The following is a 5,849-nucleotide window of genomic DNA, read 5'->3' on the forward strand; positions in this document are numbered from 1 at the left end:
TAAATTCAAAATTAAACCATAAATTTGCTTCTTGCCTTTTTAGATGCAAAATTACTAATTAAATTTTTGTATTCAAGTTTACCCAATAAATCAGTTTCGATAGATAAAATTGCTAAACCGTTTAATCTATTTTGAGACATAATTGTTTGTAAATAATTTTTTATAATCTTTAGTTTTGAAAAACTTCTTTTTGCAGATGCAACTGTAACATGTATGGTAAGCAGTATTCTATATGTAATAAAATAATTTGGAAAAAAATCTAATTCTTTTATTAGATTAAGTATTTCAATTAGAGTATTAATTTTTGTTTTTGCAACTTCTTTTAAAGCTTTTAATTTCGAAAATAAATCCAAACCGTTAGAAAAATGAAGTTAAATTTTAATTTAGAAAAATGAGGTTAGAATTTAATTTTTTGAGAACTTAATTAGCAATAAAGTAGGTAGTTGTGTCCTAAGTTTTAGGAGAGGAATTTATTGGGAACGATGCTATTATTTTGAAAATAGACAATAGAGTTAGATTGTTATTATTGATAGTGCTAGTTTTTAGGATTTATTTTTTATTTTCAATTTTAAATTTGTAAACTAATTTTTAAATGTTTCTATTTTGTAGGCATTTCAATCAGTTTTATTTCAAAAATTTTAAGTTTTTTGTTTAAATTTTAATTTTGCTATAATATAAGACCTTCGTAATTAAGAAATTTTAATTTTACTATAATATACGGCCTTCATAATTAGGGGACCTTAGGCGATTGCCTCACCTGCCTGCCCCTTTGAGCCGCCCCTGAAGAGAGGCACACAAAAGCGAAAAGTTTGCACATCTTGCTCTTGTTTTCAGTCTGTACGAATGTAGCCCATGTTCCAACGATCCTAACCGTTGATTCCACAATTGATGGTTCAAACATTTTCCACGTGGGAATATCCTAACCCTTGAATTGGTGGCCATCTACGGTAATTGTCTGCATTCAACCGATAAAAATGGTGAAAATGGGAGACCAATAGCAAGGTCCAAAATATCAACGGTCTGGATCACTTAACCAAGTGGCCTGTTTGTACAAACCCAAAACCCAAACGCTGTCGGTAGAACAAAGAGAAATCTTCACATACATTGTACTTGGAACTTTTAATTACAGCCCCATCTTTCCTGCCAACATTCAAACCATTTAAAGGCAGACCATGGATAACTGATGGTCTAAATCAACTCCTGTGAATGGCCCACCAAATAAGTGGATCTCCCTCATTTTAGTGGCTAGCAGTCTACACGACGTGGCCCATCTTTAGCCCCATGCTCAGTGTTTTTCATTTACATATGAATGTAGGGTTTCTGGTGTTTGGCACTCTTTACCCTTAAACTTGGCCCAAGGGCCCAATTTATGCTTGATGTCCAGCCCAGGCTGGGCTGATGATGAATGGCCCAGCTAAACTAATTGGCATGGTCCACACATAAAGTGGGTCACTGTTATATAAAAGAGTGGACAATTTGAACACACGAATATTACAGTATACAAGTGCAAATTTAAAATCCATGTCATGTTTTATATGATCAAAACCATATATATAGTGGAAATCATATGGATGAATATATTGTAAAAAATTTCTTAGATTTAGACTAATTTCATTCCTTGCGACTCTTTAATTTACTCAACCATCCCTGTAGGGCTAGAGCTTGAGTTGAGGCCTTTTTAGCCAGGGATAGGGCTAGGGCTAGAGGGACTTGTTTGGTAAGTCAGATTAGGTGGTATAAAATTGCATTTGGTCCAATATAAATTTCAACAAGCATTTGGAGACAATGGGAATGATTGGATTAACCCAGTTTTCATATCATCCGGACCCAATAATAGATACCCGGTGGATTTCGAAAAGTCACTACATTAGTGGTCTCCACATTGATGCATAAATTTTATCCACGCTCTCTATCCATATGTCCCTTTTATGGTGACATTCAAGTTGCATATGCACACAGGTGGCTGACATTTGGTGTGAATCTAGTCCATTTATAACAATTAGATGGTCCACCAAACACAAGTTCACTTAATATAGTGTTTTTCCTTAAGGAAGAATTTGATTCCAAACATGGGATTAAACTATTAAAATATGTAGTATATTTAGACATGCAATCGTTGTGTTAATTCCATCCTAATGCAATTCCATACCATTTAATCCCATGAACCAAATAGGCTAAGGGACTAAGGAGACTAGGGCCAATCCCAGCTCAGCTCTAACCGAGTCCATTGTCGGACATCTAACCTATTATGCCTATGCTTGTTATTGACTAATTGGTGTGCAATTACTCTTTTTTGGTTTTCTAAAATTTTAAAAAGTTTTAGGGTAGGGCTGCACACAAGCTAAGCTAGCTCGAAAAGCTCGCTTGGCTTGACTCGATTTAGCTCGACTCGACTCAAGGCGAGCCAAGTTTCATATGACCCAGCTCGTTTTGAAAACAAGCCAAGTTCGAACATAATAGAGCTTGACTCGACTCGAATCCGACTCAGCTCGAAGTTCGAGCTTGGCTCAAATATATTTTATGTTTATATATTATATTTAAAAATTAAAAAAATTAAAACTTAAACCATATCATACCCGTCCATCCCTTTCTTATCCATTTCCTTCCTTACCTAACTCGCCGCGCTTGAGCTCCTCTCTCTCTCAACCACTCGCTCGAGCTTTCCTCTCTCTTTCTCTTAGCACAAACAATAAGATATCCTATATAGCTTTATCTGATACACACACACATTATTAATTGAATATTTGATTTGGGAGTTGGGTCAGTTGGGTTGGGTTGGGAGTAGACTCAACTTGACTCGAGGTAAGCTCGCCTCGACTCGATCTACTAGCTCGCCTCGAGCTTGACTCGAAAGGTTTGGTAAACAAGTCAAGCTCAAATGGTAAGCTCGAGGCCGAGCTCAAGCTCAGAGAAGTCAAACCAAGCTTGACCCACCTAAACTCAGCTCGATGTACATCCATACTTTTGGGTGTATGTAGAATCATTTTGTGTTGGTATGTTTGGCATTTATTATGTAATGCATTGGCTTTAGTGTTTGGAGTAATGCACAAAATTTAGATGCCATTTTAATATATTGGGGCGTTTGATTGGCTAGTTGGTAAAAACAAAGTTCTAACCATGAGTCATTTGAGTAAGAAAATGATACTTGTTGATAGCTGCAATGCCAGTTGTGGATTCGCTGTCCTCTTCGTGTTGGATATAGGTGATGAGTTCTATCCCTCATCTATATGGTGTGGATGATGCTAGGCTCATTTAGGGCTTGTTTGGCAGTATTGAATCGAAGGGTCACGAGGATTTACAATTTTGGTTTTGTTGTTTTTTTTTTCTCGGTTGATGGGTAGTAAGGAATTTGAAGGATATAGATTTAAGTGGAATCCAAATCTCCCAAAAGAGCTCCTTTTGAACTCCCCACCTTAAAGCTATGATTTCAAGTCCTAGCTCAATACCTTATGGACTAAAATCCACCCAATTTCGTAAGATTTCATATCTACGGCGCCTAACAAACTCTATTTGTATTTGGCCATTAAAGAAACAAGCTCACTTGCTATTTGAAGGTAGTGTGATACCATTCCTCGGCGTGGAATTGAATCTCCAAACTTTCAAAATTGTGAAATTAAGAACACATTAATCCAAATATCAAGACATGCTATTAGAATAAATGATGATTTTATTGGTATGAACAATATCAATACAAGATGTGAGAATTCCTCCTAACAAAGATGAGAGAAATGCATAAAGAATCTGGCGAATGTGGTGTCTCAGTGGAGCAAAATCAATGGATGAGATAGGTGATGGCCAGGGCCACAAGTAGGAGGATGTAAGCAATCCCTTGATCAATTGTCTTGCCTGCATTAGAAAGAGAAAATTGGATTTAATCAATGGTGTAAATTACAAATAACAACACAATATAAATACAAACACCCTTTCACTACACAATGTTGTTGAAATTAAGCATGTTTGGATGTCTGATTGAACTGAATCACGATTCATTCGAAAAAGAACTTTTTTGGGTGGCACAATTTTAATTTCGAAGTTGTAGTAGAAAGAACATAAATTGCCAATCTGGATGGTAATTTCCACACCACTCATGTTGTTTCACCAAACCAGCTGCAAATTGCAATTCAATTCAATTGAACATCCAAACACGCCGCCTTAAGGCATGGCGATCTACCCAAATACCGTGGTTGGTGGAACCCAACATCCATTTCTAAAATGGGATTTTTCAAAATCCAATTCTGGAATGCGCCGGGATTCCCGCCTACTGGAGAGATGAAGTCACAGCCGCCTATCTCCGACGACCCAAAGACGGCGGGTGGTGGAACCCAACATCCGTTTCTAAAATCGGAAATTTCAAAGTCCAAATCTAGAACGCGCCGGGATTCCCGCCAGGCCCGTCTTCCAGGGCGGCTGGAAAGAACATCGGCATGTCCCAGGAGTCACACCCACCTATCTCCGACGGCCCAAAGACGGCAGGTGGTGGAACCCAACACCCGTTTTCTAAAATGGGATTTTTTCAAAATCCAATTCTGGAATGCGTCGGGATTCCCGCCGGCCGTCTTTAGGGCGGCTAGCAGAGAGATCATCGGTCCATCCCGACTCTCGAGTCTGGATGCACACTTAAACAACAGAAACTTTCACTAAAGCAAGATAATAGAGAAGATGGAGGTTTACCGTCGCTCATTGGAAGGGGCGAAGGGGCCATCCCTTGTCCATGGCCCAGATGCAAGATTGCCAACAAGAAGAAAACCGCAAGGAAGAGGGCGTGCAGTCTCATGGAGTTCATTTTCTAAAATCTTAAGGAAGAATGGAGAAATCAAAGAAAGTTAGGAGAAGAAACGAAGGGAGATTGAAATGAGAATAGATGAATGGGAAGAACGAGGGTGGTTTTGGATGTATATATATATCTAGGAGTGAACATGGGCCGTTGGATTTAATCAGAGAAAATGGTTTCCAGGAAGGTGGAGAATACGCGGGTTGTTGACTCAGAGACGGCTTGCTTGACTTCGGGCAGACGGTTGATCGGTAGCTGGACGAATGTGATCGTGACACGTGGCGTACGAGTGACGTACTGACGAGGGACGCGGAGTCCGTCCTACCCCCGCCCGTCTACAGCTGAGAACGGCCAGCGCTTTGAGTAGCCACCTTGATGTATGAGTCTTATCCACACCGTCCATTCATTTTTTTCGTATCAATTTAAGGTATAGGCCTAAAATTAGGTAGAAAAAAGGCTCAAGTAGCCTAAAAAATGGGGATTAAACTCTGACCGTTGAAAACTTCTTAGGGGCTACAGAAGTTTTTAATGGAGCTGATATTTGTTTTTTCTATTCATCCAGATTATATAACTTTATGAATAGGTTGGATGGAAAATAAATATCAAACTGGACCCCAGAAAAGTTTCAACGGTGAGAATCATTATCACCATTGCTTCATGAGGTGTGGTCCAGTTGAGATTTTTATATTCCTAATTTTTTATGATATGTGCTAAAATGATAGGAAAAAATGGATGGACGGTGTGGATAATACCTATACATCATAGTGGCCATCAAAGCTCTGCCCGTTCCCAGCTGGAGACGGGCGGGGGTAGGTCCTAGGACGCAATCCGCGTCCTCTGACGAGAACTTCTGGAAACCATGTGGATTGTTCGGGCCGGACGCGAAATGACCGCGCCACCCCGCCAACAGGAAGTTCCGCTTACGGAAGCTATGTGGGGCCCACCTAGACGTTCGTATGAACATCCACTCCGTCCATCAGGTCTTACAAAATACGTACATCAAGATGGCCTTGTGAGTTTAAATACGAAGCAGATCTAAAACTCGATTGGGCCATTCTATAGGAAACCTTGGGAATGA

At 39.4% G+C, this 5,849-nt stretch overlaps 1 long non-coding RNA gene across 1 annotated transcript; it reads right to left on the reverse strand.

Moving 5' to 3' along the window:
- Positions 1-3,649: 3,649 nt before the first annotated feature.
- LOC131223423 (uncharacterized) lies at positions 3,650-5,070 on the reverse strand. The gene is made up of 2 exons (XR_009160448.1): positions 4,672-5,070; positions 3,650-3,846 (listed from the first exon to the last, which is right to left on the reverse strand). It is a non-coding gene; the product is annotated as an uncharacterized LOC131223423 (long non-coding RNA).
- Positions 5,071-5,849: the final 779 nt, after the last annotated feature.

This window comes from Magnolia sinica, chromosome 13, assembly GCF_029962835.1.
Source record: "Magnolia sinica isolate HGM2019 chromosome 13, MsV1, whole genome shotgun sequence".
In the NCBI taxonomy this organism is placed as follows: Eukaryota; Viridiplantae; Streptophyta; class Magnoliopsida; order Magnoliales; family Magnoliaceae; genus Magnolia; species Magnolia sinica.